This window comes from Labrus bergylta, chromosome 16, assembly GCF_963930695.1.
Source record: "Labrus bergylta chromosome 16, fLabBer1.1, whole genome shotgun sequence".
In the NCBI taxonomy this organism is placed as follows: Eukaryota; Metazoa; Chordata; class Actinopteri; order Labriformes; family Labridae; genus Labrus; species Labrus bergylta.
This window is the reverse complement of record NC_089210.1, coordinates 3,596,713-3,616,935: the sequence shown is the minus strand read 5'-3', so window position 1 is coordinate 3,616,935 and position 20,223 is coordinate 3,596,713. Positions and strand designations below refer to the sequence as shown.

The following is a 20,223-nucleotide window of genomic DNA, read 5'->3' as shown; positions in this document are numbered from 1 at the left end:
TTTTGGATGAAAAATATATCCTCTCCTCGGCTCTCATTAACTGAAAGAAAAGATCAAGTACTAATCTCCAGTGTCTATTGATTTATTTATTTTGTTCTTTCGGTGAGACTGTCTCTGAATTTCTGTCAGAACATCACAATGTTCAAGAATGTATAGCAGTTTCTCTTAATTGTTATTTTAGAATGGAAAACATCAAAAACATCAGAAGAAGTGCTGTAAAGTATGTGACGCTAACCCCATGAAAACAGAAAACGTTTTAGCAGATAATTAGCTGCAGGAAATGTCTCTGAAAGTGTCAGTCAACAACATTAGAAACAATTAGGAGATTAATGAAGAGAAGATTGAGTTCAGTTATTCATCATTTTTGCTTTTCTCTGTGTTATTAGTTGAAGAGTTTTCAAAGTAATTAGGTCAAAATGTCATTTGGCCGGACGCACCAATTCAAAGTATGAATCTTAAACACATTCACACTCAAACTTCAATGAAGCAGAATCTTTGTAAAACATGCTTGATGTCATTGACCTGTCACAGTCATAAACTCAATGGACACTTAAGGCGGGGTTAATTTATTTGGGGCATGTCCAACAACATTGAGCTTCTTCAAGGACTAGCAGACAATATGTAAGTATTTAAAAAAAAAAAGCTAAGAAATAATAAGAAAAAGTCCAAACAACCATCTGCACATTGAAAACTATGAGCTGCCTGTTGCCACACAGCCTGAATGGTGGATTTCAACACAAGTCCCGGCGCTGGTAAGCAAATGACTAATCACAGTTTAGACATTTTTGGGTGGCACCTGGAGGTGGCCAATAAGATTTCAAGACCAACCCTCTGGAAACGCCCCTGTACGTGCCTACACCCGGGCCGGTCTCTCCTTAAAGGGGGGCCACGCTGACCCACATCTCCTGTTGTTTATACACTTAAAAAAAATACTGAACTATCCCTTTAAATACCTCAAACAGAGAATTTTTAATTACAGAACACTGATGGCGTTTCATATCCAGCTATTACACTGTTCTGGGAACACGGCCCCTTCCGGAATAGGAGTTGATATTTACATTGTAGAAGAAGAGTGAGTTGGTAACGTGACATCTTGTAAACAACACAAAAGTCTTCCACACACGAGCGCACAATAATTCACTCCCATGGATCGGCGTGCAGTTTGATGCTTTCTTCCCCAGATATGTGCAGGTTTTTTAATTAGAATTATCTCCCTTTTCAGCAGCAGCACACCCCCGATCTAATTTCTCCCCCTAATTGTTGTTATTTACACAGCGAAGGTTTTACGGGGTATTTATCGACGTTCCCTGCCCCCCCCCCCCCCCCCCCCCCCCCCCGCCCCCCGATCTCAGTGTCTGCGGTTTGATAATGAGTGGGGGGAAATTATTTTTAACACTCAGTCATTATCTCTGTGTTCAAGTAGTCTTTTCCTTTTAATATGCTAATGCAGCTGATATAATCAGCTGGTAATTGTGAAACACTTCAAGTACGACACATTTTCGCGGCACTCTCTCCTGAATGAAGAAATCACAGACAGCGGCAGCTGAAGCCGAGCCGAGCCGAGCCGAGCCGAGCTGAGCTGAGCCGAGCCAGGCTGCAGGTTGGATGTGCCCGACGATCTGTTTGGTGTTCTCAGGAGACGTTGTGGAGGGGAACGCCCGCCATTCGATCCCCCGCGTGGCAGCCATCCAACTCGCACACAAGACTCCTATAGAAGTGTGTAGGCTGGCATGTTAGTGATGCTCCTCTAACACCATCAACACCAACACCAACACCATCAACACCACCAACACCATCACCACAACCAACACCACCACCACCACAATCACCATCATCAACACCATCACCACCACCACCACTATCACCACCACCAACACCATCAACACCACCAACACCATCACCACAACCAACACCACCACCACCAACACCATCACCACGACTACCAACACCATCACCAACACCACCACCACAATCACCATCATCAACACCATCACCACCACTATCACCACCACCACCAACACCATCACCACGACTACCAACACCATCACCAACACCATCACTATCACCACGACTACCAACACCATCACCACCATCACCACCAACACCAATACCATCAACACCACCACCACCACCACCACCATCACCATCACCAGCACCACCAACATCACCACGACCACCAACACCATCACCAACACCATCACCACCATCACCATCACCATCACCATCATCAACACCACCACCACCACCAACACCACCAACATCACCACGACCACCAACACCATCACCAACACCATCACCAACACCATCACCACCATCACCATCACCATCATCAACACCACCACCACCACCAACACCATCACCATCACCACCACCAACACCATCACCATCACCACCACCAAGACCATCACCACCAACATCATCACAACCACCACCACTACCACCACCAACACCATCACCACCAACACCATCACCGCCACCAACACCATCACCACCACCACTAACACCAACACCAATACCATCACCACCACCACCACCATCACCACCATCACCATCACCATCACCACCATCACCAACACCACCACCAACACCATCACCATCACCATCACCATCATCACCAACACCACCACCACCATCACCAACACCAACACCATCACCATCACCACCATCACCATCACCATCACCACCATCACCAACACCATCACCACCATCACCAACACCACCATCACCATCACCATCACCATCACCATCACCATCACCATCACCACCACCACCAACACCACCACCAACACCATCACCATCACCATCACCATCACCACCATCACCAACACCACCATCACCATCACCATCACCATCACCATCACCATCACCAACACCATCACCATCACCACCATCACCATCACCATCACCACCATCACCAACACCATCACCACCATTACCAACACCATCACCATCACCACCATCACCAACACCACCATCACCATCACCATCACCATCACCATCACCATCACCAACACCATCACCATCACCACCATCACCATCACCACCATCACCAACACCATCACCACCATCACCAACACCACCACCATCACCATCACCACTACCACCAATTCATCTCCCACTCATCCACCTTTTTGTTTTTAAATCCACCTTTGATTACCATTGATCCTCCCATATGGTTGATTTTTTTTTTAATGCGCGTTAACTAGAATGATGAAAGAAGTGTTCTCCCCTCTCGTCCTCCGGGGAACACTCCTGTTTTTTGTTTTTTTTCTGCTGCGGCAGAGGGGATGGAATCCTGACTTTGTTTTTTCTGCTGCGGCTGTTATTTCCCCGAAGAGAAAGAGAAAGAGAAAAAGAGTGAAGGAGAGCTATGAGTGATCGACTCTGCCTTTATTCTGCAGGTTTTTTTCAAGGGGGGGGGGGGATTTGAAGTTATTGAAAGTCTGGGGATGGGTGACAGCTTGGAAGATGTCTATGTGATGCCCCGTCGGGGGGATGCGCCGGCCGTCGTCTTTGCGTGTGTGCAGGCATGAGGCGTGAGTCCCAACCCCTCACAATCGAGGGGGGGGCAGAGGGCACGGGATTCCATGTTCTCAAATACATGTTATTCTTGCGGCCAATCATTTCTGCTCACACATGACATCTCTCCCAGATTGATTTCATTCAGCTGTAGAGGGCGGCAAGATCAAACAAATGTTGTCTGAAATAGCAGCAGCAGCGGCGGCGGTGGAGGCGGGGGGGTGGGGGGGTTTGCTTGCTTGAAAGATGAAGTGAGGGATGGAAAAGGAGACAGAGAGAGAATCAGTCATCCAGTCAGGCCTGTGCCATGCGGTGACATGGTATAGCGAGGGGAAGGTCTATAAAGAAGCGATCCTTTCAACAACTGCTCCTTTCACAGCGAGGCGGCTTTTTTTCCTGTAGAGGTGGCGGTGGCAGTGCTGGTGGTGGAGGTGGTGGAGGGGGCCCCTTTTCCTTCACGATGCCTCTGAGTACCCATGCAAGGAATAATGGATGCGTAATATGGAACGACAGCTTGCAGAGCACTATCATTAATGTTGTAATTCACTTTTAGTGTTTCTACTATTGCGCTGCAACAGGAGGCACAGATGTCACCTGAATCTGCTCCTTCTAGCAGCCAGAGCACACCCGCTTTTCACCAGCTGTCTTGGAATGCACCCTGCCAACTCTACCCCCACACACCCCCCACCCCCACCCCCACACCTACCCCCTATGTGGGCAGTAGTGTGTTTGCATGGTCCTGTTTCGGTTCCCTTTTCAATACAGGTTTTTGGATTTTTTAGTTCCGAGGATGTTTTTTTTTTGGTTTTGACTGTTTTTTTTTAAGTTTGTTAACTTCATGCACGTTTGCTTCTTCTTCCAGGGCTTAGTTTAAAGTCTGCTCTCGCGTTTAAGGATCATAAATCATCGCTGCATGCTCTGTAAGTCATAAAGTAGAGTCTGCTCTGTTATCATTTCTTTTTCTGATCCCAGGTTATAACGCGAATACAATACCTAGTAACGTTCATCCATCATCTGGGAGGAGCGGATGAAAAAACCAGAACACTCTAACCTTCCTCGTTCTAAAAGATTTCATTTTATTATTCAGTAATAATGTTCACCTTAAAAACACTGAAGTGTATGAACACAGTAACGTTCTCCTGTCAGGTGAGACCAAACAGGCCGAGCGGAAAACAAAGCAAACACTACAGAGAAATATTCAAACATGAAAAACAATAAACTGAGTCCTACGTTTCAGCACTTCATATTCTATATTATAGCTGCATATTTCATTCCTTTATTCTTTGACTTGATCTGCAGGAACAAAAACATGAACCTCCTCTCTGATGAACAGGTATGATTTAAAAAGCAAAGAAAAGGACAAACACATCAGATACATAGATCTATAATATGATACGATACACTTTATTGTCTCCCTGGGGAAATTTGTCTTAAAGTTCTTTCAAACATGGAGGTTCATGTGAAACAGCTGTGACACATGATACAGAATGTGAATGGCAATGTGAAGTCAAAATGGAGAAACATTAAAGGGGTCGTAACTCCAGCTAACTTTTGTCAATTGTTTTGGTTTCATCGTTTTGTTTGGAACTTTTTGAGTTTTTTTCTTTAAGTTGACATTTTTAAGAATATTTTTCAGTTTTGTTTGGACTTTTAGTTTTTTAAGTTTTCTAGATATGACATTGTAAGGAATTTTTGGCTGGTGGGGGAGGAAGGGGAGGAAGTCAGTGGAGAATACAAACAGTGTGATATCTGAGAGAGAGAGAGAGAGAGAGAGAGAGAGAGAGAGAGAGAGAGAGAGAGAGAGAGAGAGAGAGAGGCAGTCTAAGCCTATAGCAGCATAACTAGGAGGTGGTCCGTAATATTGTCATCATATATTATGAATCATACATTTATTGTTGACTTTTACAAAAGAACCAAACTGAATGAATTAAAATACTCTACATCTTTAAATAGTGAAGTGACCACACACTGACCCCACCCCCCCTCTGACTCTGTTAGTTTCTAAGGACTTGATGGTGAGGCGCTGCACCTTTGTGACCGCTCCTGAGTGAGCTTCACATGGAGGTTAATGAAATGCAAATATTCAAACATTTTATCACTTTCCTTCAAAGTGGACTGTTTTCTTTTCGGAGGCAAAATGAGAAAAAAACAAAAAAACAAAAAAAACAATGAGCAAATACCGATATGGATTTCATGGACGCCGGGGCGCTCTAATTGAAACAGGTGCGATTAGCATATTGTTTGTGTTTCACGCTGCACCGTAGGCCTATTTGTGTAATACTGGGGAACCTGTATGGAAATGAGCTCTTTGAGACAGAAAAAAAAATAAAATCAACAGAAAATGTATCCTATTTCTTTAAAAGGGGGGCACAAATTTAGTGTGAAGATCATCCTGGCAAAACCACAGAGGGAAATGTCAGGAAGACGGAAGAGAAAAAAAAAGCAGAAGGTTCAAAGAGAAAATAGCTGACTGACTCTGTAAGTGAAGCTAAGCCCGAAATGAAAAATGTTCATTATATGCCCGTCAAGGTGAAAGGAAGCCATCTCCTTGCTGCTGCAGTTAAAATGTCGACCTCTCGTTTCTCCGAGGGCGAAAATGTAAAAAGAGGAGAAATGCTGCTGTGTGTGTGTGTGTGCATACATGTTCAGCGTGTGTGTGTGTGTGTGAGTGACTGAGCTGAGCTCCAGTTCAGACAAGGGCAGCGATGTTAATGGTGCTGCTCAGTAAAATGACCCTCACATCCGTTTCTTCATACATTTTACAGCGCTTCAGAAGTCCTCATATTTTCCTCTTGTCAGCAGTGTTTGTGTATCACTGCTGTGTGTGCGTGTGTGTGCGTTCTCCGAGTGTGTTTTGACCTCTACAACAAGCCCGCCGCGCCCTTTTGGACCTCCGCTTGTCTCTTCGTATGTACCTGCTCGTGTAAAAAGGCTGTTAAATCGCTCTCAGGATGCATTTTATTCAGCAGTGAAGCAGAATGTTCCGGTTGACCTCTGCAGATCGCAGATGCCGTCCCCGGTGCCTCATTACTGACAATTTATATAATCTAATGTTACTTGAATGGCTCGCTGTGTTGCAGAATGTGTTTATTTTTTCAAAAAACAGCTCTCATTCAGAACCGCCACGATGCTACAAATCAAAAAAAAAAAAAAAACACACAAAGCATCAGCAGCAGCAGGTGGGGGCCGAGCAGCTGACCACATTTTCCCGTCAAAAAGATTTCAGAAACAACCTTCATGGCTGGACTACAAATGAAGCCTCGCAGTGTTTGATTTGTGGGATTGGGAGCTCGTGCCAAGGCCCGTTACAATCTTCATAAGGATCCGATGCCAAGCTTTAACTATCTGTTATGGATTATGAGCTAACCTTCCACCTCGCCGTCTTATTCCTCATGGCAGAGCTGGATGGGAAAGGGTTCCACTTTTTTCTTTTTATGGATGTGAGCGGCGACTGCTCTGAACCCGGTGCAGACGTTATACCCAATGATTACAAAGTTCTCTATCGCTGCAGCGTCTTTTTATTATGTTCCTCTGTCTTTGTAATGTATCAGCAACAAGACGTTTTATGGAAGTTTTCAGGGATAAATTTAGACAAATTCTCACATTTTCTTGACTAAAAGACTCCAACACACACTCTTCTACTTCTATCTGTCGTCAATTGTTCCTGCTAAGTTTTATATTTTGTTCATTTCAGTGTAAAGATTCCATTTCCTGTTTTATTTTGTAGTAATCCCTTGTGTTGCTTTAATCTCTAGTATGAGTTTCTGGTACTTACTGTTATATTTTGTATCCTCGTGTTTCTCTTCTCCCTGTGTGCATTTCTCTCGTCTTATTTTTTAAGTGTTTCCTTTTTTATTTTGTAATTGCTGCCTTTTGTGTCATCTCTCATTTCAACTGTTGTCCCTGCCCATGCATTGTTTTATTTCAGAGACCCGTCTGTTGTGTTTCCTGTTTTATTTTGTAGTTCTTGTCTTCCTCTCTTCGTCTGGTTTCACTTCATGTTGATCGTCCCTCACTGTCCTCACCTGTGTCTTGTTAGTCTCACCTGTGTCTGACGATGACCTCCATTGGGGTCATCGTCTGACGACCCCAATGGAGGTCTCTGAGTTTCTTCCCTCGTGTTGTCAATTCATACGTCGACCTACCTGTGTTTTACATCTAATGAACTTTGTTTTGGATCTTTGAAAAGTAAGCTTTTGCCTTTTGGTTTACATTTTTAATGTCGAGTTCTGCACTTGGGTCCTGTTCCTCGTCATTTAAACTAGAAGCCCGACCAATTTAATCGCCCAGCTGATAATAGCATATCATGTGACCATCCATATCGGCTGATTTTTATTACAGACATGTGCTGATATTACTACATTTATTACAAAAATATGTTTCCATATCCTCTGTTTTGAGTAATGTCTGCCATAAAACTACAATTCCCAGATGTTCCAGACAACGACCGAGACATTTGTGAAACATGTTTTTTAAAGACTGAAGTCATCTTTTGAAGTCAATGAGCTCAGAGGCAAAAAAGGTAAAAAAAAGTGCAGAAAAAACATCCAAGAAAGATTTGACTTGCTGCATAAAAACACAACATCCTCTATTGATTTTCTCATCTTGTTTTAATGTTATGACTCCACTTATTACCTATTTGTGCCTAATGACTTTATTTTGTTTTTTTTACACGTATAATAAGATAAAACACTCATGATGATTTTTGTCGCACTGCTGATCAAATAAATAACTGAACTTCCTTCACTCCCTAAAACACTTTCTTGTATTTGTTCTCTTGCAGACTCTGATCGCTTTAAGGGGGCGCTGACTCTGGACTTCACTCTCAGCTTCTGCAACAAGTGATTTCTCCCCCTCCCGGTACCATCCCCTCTGACCGTTGACCTCCAGCCCTTTTACAGGTAGGATGACTCACACTCACAGTGCATTCACACCTCACACCTGAAGACAAGGCTCATGTTGTAGCCATGCAACAAAGGGAGGATAAAACTGACAGCGTGTGCACACTGTTCAGGAGAAATCACCTGTTGCGTCCTTCTAGGTCTTCATCAGATACAAAGAAATCCAAACGGCTTCAACAACAACACTCGTATATACTTAATGTGTGACCTGTATATAAATCGGGTTACAATACAGACACCACAAACAAGTTCAAACATACAGGATGAATGACGCTGTGTCTTCTACAACACATAATGTAAAATGAGACTTATGGGACACCAGTATGATGCCGTTGCAGAGTTCAGTCCATAACCCTGTGTCCTATCGGCGTTGGATATCGTGTCGCATCAAGCACGATTGCACGCTCACTGTCCACACTGCATCTGTTAAATTCTCTGTTCTGTGAGTTTTAATATCCCCTCCTATCAAAGAGTATGACATCTAGTGCTTTTGCATTGAAGGTGGACAGATGGATGTTTAGAGTTGACTCAAATCAAAACTCTCAGATGTTTGTAAAACAGCTTGCGGGGAGCCAATTTTTTTTTTTCTCCGGTGTTGGTACAAGTCAGAACAAGATATTATTAATGCAACGTTATCTCCACTTTGTAAAAGAAAGTCTTACAAGTTATGCTGAGTGAGGAAAGCGAGATCCAGTGACTCGCACAGCCCCTTCCTTCCTCGTCCTTCAGTATGAGCGACAAACTGCTTGTGCATCTGCTGTGTCGCCTGCGGGAAGTTAGGACACTCCAATAGGAAACAATGGAATCAGGGCTGATGTTGTCGCTGATGCTCTGTGAGATGGACAGGCTGTTAGTAGAAAGGTGGAGTCATGGCACTGTGGCAGAATCTCAATGTAAAGCTGTCCGAGTCAGCTTCCTACAAAGGAGTAAAAGTCGTCTTTAAGTCTGACGCCTTTCCCTGCAACATCATCTTTCTTCAATGGCATGTAAAAAAACAATAAATGGTGGAGGACGGGGTCAGGAGAGGATGCTGGAGGAGCGCCGACAGCTTTGTATTTTTGAAGTGTGGCCCAAGCTTCTGTAATTGACGAGTTGTGAAAACAGACTGACACCACATGATACTGAACGGACCTCACCGACCAGAAGACAGTAGTAATGAAAGGGGGAAAGAACTGGAGCAACACAGTCTCAAAAAAATGAGATTTAATGAAACAAACTATCTCACCCGAGAACAAACAAAAAAACTAAGAGTACAAAGTAAAGATTTTCTCGGCCTGCAAAGACGGAAAAAGTGAAATTAATAAAGCACAGAAATCTTTTTTTTTCTCACTACGCTGCACCCGGCACTTTCTCATTATTTATCTCATCTTGTAATTAAAAGATGTCTCAGCAGGTCTTTAAATGCCATATTGACTTAAGTTACAATCCACTGGACACCCAAAGAAACACAGTTTTTCTTCCTTTTTGCCATTTTTGTGTAATGAGCCCCTCAGCGCTTTGTGTCTCGGCAGCTTGCGCTATATGCAGACAGTAAAAGACATCAGGACTGACTCATTGGAATGATAATCTGGTGTGTGTGTGTGTGTGTGTGTGTGTGTGTGTGTGTGTGTCTGCACTTGCCGAGGATATCTTCGAAGCATGTCACACTTTGCATCAAAGGTGCGTTTGTTGAATTCTTTTTTTCAAGGGCAACTTGAAAGAGGAAGCCGGGGAAAAGAAAAAGTGGCATTAGTTTTCTTGTCTTCTCCTATACGAGGCAGCCGGTTCAAAAAGTATCCCAGCGCTTTTTTTTTTTTTTTCTCCTCCTGACGGGATGATTCAGCAGGAAACCCAACAGCCCGTCTGACTGATTCACATTTAAACATAAACAGAAATATGGCGGCTCCCGGGAGAGCTCCTGCAGAGGAATGGAAAGTAGCCCCAAATTTCACAGCTGCAAATCAAACGTCTTTTTTATTGAACCCTTCCTCTGTTTTCCACTCTCTCTCTTCCTCGATGGCTGAGCATTCCGTGCACATAACAGCGCCTACTGATTGGGCTTATTTGAAGCACGCACCCTGACACACAAAAAAAAAAAAAATGGAGAAGAGGAGATTTTCCCCGTGTCACGACGGGATTGAATGTGGTTCTCCAGAAGAGGAGGGCCCTGAGAGGATTATATGGCTCAGTGGGCGCTGCATTGTGCGAGGGAGAGAGAGAGAGGATACAGCAGGTACCCACCGAATCCCCAGCCAAGAAGACAGACACAGTGTTGCTGGGGATAATGTTGCCTCCCAGCAATTAAACTCTGGAGGTTTTGGAGTGGTTTAGGAGGAAGCTTGTTAAATTATCCCATTGCTTCTCTCTCTCTCTCTCTCTCCGTCAGCCTGCCTCTCTCTCTTATTTCTTCCCTGTCTGACTGTGGCACTGCAGGAAAAGCCTGAGAACTACAGGGGGAGTCATTCTCCTTGAATACTTTGCTGCTTTATTGAATTCTCCACTGCTGTTGGTCCTTTTGCATCTTTCTTTTTTTCAATCACATACAGACTAAAAACACGATTGCACAACAGCCCTAAATCTGGAGGAGAAAAAAGGAGACACACAAAAAAATGCCAAAAGCAGCCAGTTGATGGCAGCTTTGAATTAGAAACAAGACAAGCTGTGTAGTCAGAATAGTCAAGGATTGATTCTTCATCTTTTCAAATGTACTTTCTTTCACTAATTAATTTCAGTTTATCTGCTGAAGTTAGACCTTGAGGCAAACGAACCTCATTACTGTGACATACACGAGCTTTGCACAACAATACACCTCTTATTTTCCCAATTAGATGCAGAAATGTGTCAAATCATATTTTTATCATTTGTTAAATAGGCCTAAAGATGTATGCACTTTTGGGTCGCCTGGTGGCTGAGTGGTTCATTTGAACTTCCTATGTACAGAGGCTGAAGTCCTTGTAGATTTTTTAGACTTTATTGTTCCCATGGTGAAATCATTTTATCACAGCACTGTTACTCTCCAAACAGACAATTCCCACCAATGAACAAAAACACAAGAGTGTAACACAAACAGAGTTAGACACCAGCTGAGAGTTCCCTCTCTGGCCTGTTCAGCGAGGCCTTCTGCTCACCTGTGGCTCCTTTCTCACATGTCATTCTCCACTCTATCTCTCTCTATCCTCCTCTTCCTCTGTCCTGTCTCTCCAGCACAGGCACAGAAGTAACCACACTAATCTTAAGCACTTATTGGCCTGAGATGTTCAATTGTTGAAGGTGTTTTCTGAATACCGCTGATTAATGTCACAGCAAACACTTGTTGTTGTGGAGGATGTAGTGAACTTTGCAACACAAAGATTGAAGACCATGGACACTCTTGATTTCCAAATGCGATTTGCTCTGTGCTTCCTTCCACCCTTGGGACTTCTGTGTCTGTAGTTCCAAAGGTAATGGGACCATGCATGGAGCGTGTGAATGCAGCAGAGTGAAGTGAATTTAAACACACCCTCGTCCATGTTTGTATCCATTTACTGCGTTAAGGTCCCAGATTTCACTTTGTTGTTATTTTGCCTTTCAGCTCGACCTCATAAACTCCTGCGTTGTTTTTTTTTAGTTTTATGGGGACAGTGTTGCTCACTAACTTTGACCAACTGTCCTCGTCCTCGGGCGAACAAACAGCCCATTTCAAAGGTGAAAGTCCGTGGCATTTCCTCTTTAATAATAAAAAAAAAAACACCCACTCATTTATTTCCAAATGTGACACTGTGCTTCCTTCCACCCTTGGGACTGCTGTGTCCGTAGTTCCAGGTCGGTTCCCAACAGCACAGCAATGCTGCGCTAACCTCTTTTCCATATACACACACACACACACACACACAGAATCACACACCCCAAGGTAACTGTGGGTAGTCGAGCCCCAAAGCCTCGTGGTCCAGGACAAATTGGTAGCGAGCGGCTCATTTACTCGGAGCCGTCATGAATGGACTGTGCCGTGACTGTGTAAACAAGTGCAAAGACTCCCAAGGGCATTCCTGCATAAATAATGACTCCGAGAGATGTTTGCCATTTGTACCACTCACCGGTTGCAGACATGGGTCAGCTAGTCTCCTCTGTGGGGAGTCTTCAGTAAACAACAATGTCCATTAAGGACTGTGAGGAAAGTTTACCTGGTCACAGGTGCGAGGGCCGGTCTCCCAGGCAGGGGGGTACTGGGAATTTATTTGGCTTTTATCTCCAGCTTTTTTTTTTAGGTTTTTTTAGGAGGCTCATTTGCAGACTTTGTTGGTAAATGCTAAATGGACTTGGATTGGCTTGTAAAGCGTCTTCTGATTACTCAAAGTGCTTTTACACCGCAGGTCACACCTACACATTCACACACTGATGGTAGAGGCTGCTGTGTAGAGTATCCATCAGTATTAGCTTATCCCATTCATAAACAGGGGCGGCTGTGTCTCAGTTGGTAGAGTCGCCACCTCTTAACTGGAAGGTTCGAGGGTTCGATCCCTAGCTGAGCAACATGTCCGATGTGTCCTTGGGCATGACACTTAACCCCACATGGATTAGTGTTGTACTTACTCTCTGATGTACGTCGCTTTGGATAAAGGCGTCTGCTAAGTGAATTGTAGAATTGTAAACATTAACTGGCCGCCAAAGCAGTGGGAGAAACTTGGGGTTAAGTGTCTCTTGGGATCAAACCCTCAACCTTCCGGTTTGAGAGACGACCGACTCTACCCCTGAGCCACAGCCGCCCCATGTTCCTCTTTGGTGTAAAACCAAAATCTGACAAGTTCACTTCATTTACGTCTTTATTTGGTTGTAAATTTCTTACGAAGTTTCTTCAGACGAAAGTCTCAAAGTAAAGTTTTTCATGTCGTCAAAAGAAGTTTATTTTATAACGGTGCACATCTGGAGACTGTGTTTTGTCATGCTGCCAGGACAGAGATTTTGGTGGCAGGTTAGGAGTCAGAACACATAACATCTCCTGTCATTTAAGCTGTGCGTTGGCTTGTCTTCAGTCTACTCGTAAAAAAATCATAGAAAGCTGTGTTTGAGTTGAAGCACTCTTTGGGGTTTTTTTTAGACTACACCAGCTCGAACAGAGAGCGTAAATACTTCTATATGATTCTTGTCTTCAGTGAGTAATCTTTGCTTTACAACAATTGTTTAATGTCATAACGAAACAAATGTCTCATACATGTTAGCTGCCTTTATTTACATTGTAGGCCTACTGTCTGAAGGGACAGTGGGAACTGGAGGGAGGCTGGTTCAAGTCCGCGATGCGGAGCTAAGTTTGGAAGTTGGTTTGGTAGCTGGAGAGGTGCCAGGTCACTTCCAGAGTACTGCCAAGGTGACCATGAGCAAGGTGCCAAACCCCCAACAGGGGGCGCGCTCCCAGTGTAACAGCCCCATTAATGAATGTGTGTCCACAGGTCCTGTTTGTGTATTTGTGAGTAGCATGTCTCTCAATAACTGAGTGTAAACCACAATTTTCCCTTTGGGATTAATAAAGTATGTATATAAAAACAAATATTTACATGTATTTATATGAAACCTATGGGCTGAGATTGATTGTAGCTACAGAGCATTTTGATGATGTCATCTTCTTACACCTTCAGTGCATGGGGGATACATTGGATTTATTTTTTAGGTTGTATGAACATCTCCTTTGACACGGACCGATATTTCTCCAATAACTTCTCCTCAGCCGCAGTGTCAGGTCAGCGCTCTTTCTTTAAATTTTCCTTTTTCAATATTAGATCTCTAATCAGAGCTCTATCGTTTGTGGAGGGATAATGTCATGATCTAAAGTGCTGAACAAGTGGAATAATTCAACAGACAATGGTGCTGCGTGAGAAGTCAAGCGGAGTTCAAAGTCTTTAAGATCTTCTGTTAAATTTGACAGCGCAATCATTCCTGTGGTTTTTATATGAAATGTGCAGAGGAGGCGTCTCTTTCTGGACCAATCCTGCAAAGTTCCTCTTCATATCACTTTGTGAACGACTTCATCGTCTCCAGCTCCGTGAGAGGTCGTATCAGTACAGCTGCTGGGGAACTCTGTGTGTTTTTTTTTTTTTTTGAAGACGACCACCGGGGCATGCGAGCGGCGCTCAGAATAGTGTTTCATAATTGTTTGGCATATAGGTTTTTTTTTTTCTCCTGCTCGGAGCGTGGGTTTGAGGGAAGAATGGAGCGCTAGAGGATGTGTCGGCGGGAGAGAGAGAGGGGAAGAAATAAAGAGGGGAGACAAAGCGACACCCACTCCTCATTAGCTTAAACATTGCGTGTATCCGTTTATCCTGTAAGATAAGATTTAAAGGGAGGGGGGGGGGGAGGAAGAAGAAAGCGGAAGCCTACATGTTCTGCGCCACAACATGGGATGGAGATATAAAACAAATCCCCACACTTACACTCCGCCATCTGTTCATCTTGGAGAAGAGCACGCCTTTGCGACACTTTGTTTTTTTTCTTCTTCCTCCCCTCCCTTAGAAACCATGGAGCTCTATGAGAAAGCTACAGCTTGACAAAGTGACATGCCTGGATGCAAGCCCTGTGGCTGCATGGTCCCCCCCCCCCCCCCCCCCTTCTTTTTTTTTTTTTTTTTTTTTTAGAAACTCACTTTTTTTCTCCCCTGATAATTTGCATATCTAAATCCAGTTTTTGATAGCATATGCAAAACACAAAGTGACATAATACAGTTTGAGCTCCATGTGAGAAAGGGGAATTATCTCGGTGGTGATTGTTTGCGCCGCGTCACGGTAATCACTTTCTTCCGGGAGCGACGACGTGATTCACTCACAAGTTGACCTGCTGTCATTATCTATTCCCTCTGACAGTATTTATGTATTTGGCTCGATATTTTGTTTCCCTTCAGGTGAATTAGAAATGAATTTGGAAATAGAATAAATGAATAAAAGGATGATGAAAAAATGAGTAATCCCCCTTTGCAAATTGGAACAAGGAGTAAATCCCAGCGGCAGTAAATCCTCCTCTGTTTCTATCGCGCTCGCTCTTTTCTTTTTTTCTCACTCTCTCTCTCTCTCTCTCTCTCTCTCAAAATGGTGTTTGGATGCTTCAGAGGAAGTGGTCGATGCTCACAGGGAAACACACGTCATGGGCTGCTTCCCTGTGAAGCTCCACAGCCAGACAAACTCCCCAGTGGTCTAATTGATACAGGATGTGTTTTTCCAAACTCCAGAGGAAGGTCGCATCACAAGAGTCCGACACACTGTGGGGACACAACAAAAAAAAAAAAAGAAAAACTCAGCGGAAAGTGTTATTTACACAAAGAGTGACTTCTTAGATGTTGCAGAAATCATGTAATTGGATAATTTCCCTCACATTGACACCCACTGGACCCACTCGAGTTGATTTACCAGCTGATTTCCTCCTCCCAAATTTAATTCTGGAGCCTCACAGATGTGGATTTAAGATAAGAAAAACTGAAGTTTCTGCTGGATTTGTTTAAGAACATCCAAAAATGTAATTTAAAATCACATCCAAATAGTGGCCACCCACGCATGTACCATACCCTAAACCAGTGGTTCTCAACTGGTCTAGCCTAAGGACCCACCACCAACTCTTGTGACCCAAATTTCTGATATTTTTGTTCAACCAATCAGATTTATATAATGAAAACAGAGAAGGAACACATCCAGCATGTTTTTAAGAGCGCTTCGTAGTCTTTTTTTTCCAGTCACATATTCATAACCCACTTTTGGGTCCCGACCCACCAGTTGAGAACCACTGCCCCAAAACAATATTGAATCCAGAGCTAGGTGAAATATTGAAATGTTAAAGGGATAGTTTGGTATTTTTGACTAACATGACCCCTCAACCTGATCCAAACCCTGACCCCATTCTCTCAATTTAGTTTTTCTGATTCTGAAGTTTCTGTTGCACAAAAATCTATAAAAAGAACGACCAAAAAGTGTTATATTAAGAACAATACCATTTGTTTTGCTGATCTTTTTTTCATCCCACTTCAATTTGAACAGCTCTTTTTTCCCCCACATTTTCTTAGATTTAGTTGGATTGCTCACCCTCTCTCCATCATGGCTCATAATCATCAAATTCAGAGACTTCACTCTTTCAGTGTCAGAAGTGATAGCAGTCAAAGTTCTGGTGCAGGGTCAGCGAAAGGCTAAGAAATAAAGGCTAAGAAACACATTGAGGGGGTGGATATGATCTGAATCAAAACTTTTCACACTTTAAAAAAAAAAACAATTTTGGTACCAAAAAAGGTGCCAATGTGATTAGCATGCTGTATTAAATACAACATGGAACAGGTGATTGAGCTTTGGCCCCATTTCTGAAACAAAGAGTCGATGTACACTTATATATTTTTTTTACAAGTTAATTGACACATTGACATCAAGATCTCATTCACAAGGGTGACCTGGCCAAGAGGGCTGCAGCATGTTTACACCGTCTACATGTTGAATTTTAGTCTCATCATGTCTTATAGTATCGTATCTTATTGACCATATTGACCATATCGTGGAGATGCCTCATGCCTGGCAGTAAGTCCTGTATGAAATCAGCTTTGGTTCAAGAATTTAAAAAGATTATTGATGCATTCTTGTAAACAACATTTAAAAAAAAAAAGAATCGTCCATCCGGCTGATTTACATGGATTAATTGGAGCTTGTGTCTCTCTGTGGTTTGGACATTAGTTTCTGGGTGACACACCCCCTCCCTCCTGCCCGCCCTCTGCCATGCCAAGTGTTGACACATGGCCGGCTGTGCGTCCCTTTTTTTTTCTTTTTTTCTGTATTTGGTTGAAGCCGTGTCCTCTCTCCCCCGGCCGTAAAGAGGACATCCATCAGGACAGGTGTAATTTGCCATGCAGTCACGCTTCTCTGCTAATACAATTTGTTAACCAGTTGTTAAATGTGTGTGTGTGTGTGTATGTGTGTGTGTGTGTGTGCACATGTGTGAATGCACAGTATGACCTGAAGGTTTGCCGTTTTTTTCTTTCCACTTTGCACAACTTTTAGCTCTACTTTTCATCCACTTCCTCCGTCTCTTTAACAAGGATGCTAACGATGCTAATTGGCCGGGTTGACTAATTTGTTTCTGTTTTATGGAACTGATTAAGCGTGTGTTCAAAGAAAGGTAAAATTCTCTTTAAACCCCGTTCGACATGGTGCACACACAAAGAGCCCTGAGCTTTAAGCTCATAGATACGCTGATCATTTGCAGGCTTGATATGACGGCTGCAGCTTTACGATCAATTCGCTCTACAAGTATTTGTTGCTCAGTGACATTGAAGTGACCCAGATAATTCTATGCCATTAAGTGCTCGAAGGATTTTTGTACACATCTCGACAAACATGCTCATATAGCTGGTTCCCCTCTCACTGGAGTATTTTTCCAGAGTGTCATCTTTTTTTCCCTCCTTTCCTGCTGTAATGAAATTCTACAATTACTGTGCTCTTCAGGCCTGTTTGTTTTGTTCCCCTCACTCTTGCATCACAGCCGAACGGCTCTCCCAGACAACCCTCCTCGCACAATGCCGTTTAATTCTGGTTACACAACACTAGGTGTCACTCCGATGTTCTGAGATTAGTTTGATGTGACTGCGTTTGCCCACAACTTGGGTGGACATCCCTCTTCGCCTTTTTAAGCAGCGTTTCCTCCCATCAGCTCCGCGATGCTTTCACATCACATCACATTACATCACGCGCCGTCCCCGTTAGTTAACCACGGATCAAATGCTCGTGTCATCCGAGTCGGAGACGCTGCTTCAGATAAGCAGATTTTAAAGTGTGTGTTATTTGAGCAGAAAAGTGAAGAGGGGGGTTAGCGCTGTGGTGTGATCCCGGGTCTCGAGGGGAGGCTCCCGCTTGTCAGAATGTGCTGTTGCAGGATCTTCCTGATGAAGTCATTAAGAAGTCATTAAGAAACCATTAAGAATCATTAAGTCGAGCGAGGTGGCACTCCGAACGCGCGCACAGCGAAGCGCCGCGGCGTCAGGAAAAACTTGTTAATCACGCAGTTTATTTGTTTCCCCAGTGTGAGACTGTAAATACTATGACAGTGTGTTGAAGTGTGCCTCCTAATGAAAGTCTGTATTAGCTCCTTCGCCAGCGTGTGAACCCCCGTCTCCAGAGGGGCCGCTCTCATCATCACACAATGGCTGCCTCCTCGCCAGCTTATACTCTCAAAAGCAATAAACAAGAGCACGGGTTTCTGATTCTGTGCGCTCCTTAATCGGCCAGGTGGCGGAGGTATCAGGGAGCCGTGCTTTTTTGTCCTTTCTGCTTTGATTTGGAGGAAATGCACTTCTGGAATAAGAGCACAAAAAAACCTGGTTCTGCACCAAACGGTGATCTGTTTGTATTCATCAAAAAGATGCAAAACATGTTCTAGATTACACACTGGATCTTTGACAAATGTCTTTTTTAAAGATATATCAGTAAACACACAGATTGGACTGGAAAATGCCAAATGATCCAGATATCCACCACTGGAATATGTTAATAAAATCATAAATGTATCTACTAAAAAGCTTTTTTTTCCTGATCCTTCCATGTTTCGAGTGCATTTGTCTTGATGCTGGGGGAAACAATTCAGCCATTTGATATCCTTTAGGATCCTGTACCTCATCTTGCTCTAAAGTACAGAAATCCTACACCGTAAACATCCTTGCATTTCATTTTACGCCATTTTCTGCTGATGCATTTTGATTGTTTTCTAGAGATCTTGCCTAATGGTATGTTAACTCAATCAATCAGTCAATCATTCATTATTTGTATAGCGCCAATTCATAACAAGTGTAATCTGAAGACGCAATTTGGGATAAGATGCAGTAAGGATTTCTCCTTTGTATTCCTCACGTTCCTGTTGTCCACATTTCCTCGGAGGTCGGAGCAGGCCGTGCATGAATGAGGACGACGGTGGTTGTGGGTATGACAGAGTCCGATGGTGGAGACTGGGCGCCATGCGGTGGTTGGGGGGACGACAGAGTCTGACGGTGGAGACTGGGTGCCATGCGGTGGTTGGGGGACGACAGAGTCCAATGGTGGAGACTGGGTGCATTGCGGTGGTTGTGGGGACGACAGAGTCCGATGGTGGAGACTGGGCGCCATGCGGTGGTTGGGGGGACGACAGAGTCCAATGGTGGAGACTGGGTGCATTGCGGTGGTTGTGGGGACGACAGAGTCCGATGGTGGAGACTGGGCGCCATGCGGTGGTTGGGGGGACGACAAAGTCCAATGGTGGAGACTGGGTGCCATGCGGTGGTTGGGGGGACGACAGAGTCCGATGGTGGAGACTAGGTGCCATGCGGTGGTTGGGGGGACGACAGAGTCCGATGGTGGAGACTAGGTGCCATGCGGTGGTTGGGGGGACGACAAAGTCCAATGGTGGAGATTGGGTGCCATGCGGTGGTTGGGGGGACGACAGAGTCCGATGGTGGAGGCAGGGCGCCATGCGGTGGTTGGTGGGGACGACAGAGTCCGATGGGGGAGACTGGGCGCCATGCGGTGCTTGGGGGGGATGACAGAGTCCAATGGTGGAGACTGGGCGCCATGCAGTGGTTGGGGGGACGACAGAGTCCGATGGTGGAGGCAGGGCGCCATGCGGTGGTTGGTGGGGACGACAGAGTCCGATGGGGGAGACTGGGCGCCATGCGGTGCTTGGGGGGGATGACAGAGTCCAGTGGTGGAGACTGGGTGCATTGCGGTGGTTGTGGGGACGACAGAGTCCGATGGTGGAGGCAGGGCACCATGCGGTGGTTGGGGGGATGACAGTCCGATGGTGGAGGCAGGGCGCCATGCGGTGGTTGTGGGGACGACAGAGTCCGATGGTGGAGGCAGGGCGCCATGCG

General features: G+C 44.4%; 1 protein-coding gene across 1 annotated transcript in view; it reads left to right on the top strand.

Annotated features, from left to right (window-relative positions):
• LOC109994097 (RNA binding protein fox-1 homolog 3) overlaps positions 1-20,223 on the top strand; it is a 441,124-nt gene that overhangs the window by 75,966 nt on the left and 344,935 nt on the right. The window contains exon 3 of the mRNA XM_065965158.1: positions 8,303-8,420. The gene's annotated coding sequence lies outside the window, so the exon portion shown is untranslated. The remainder of the gene's footprint in view (positions 1-8,302; positions 8,421-20,223) is intronic.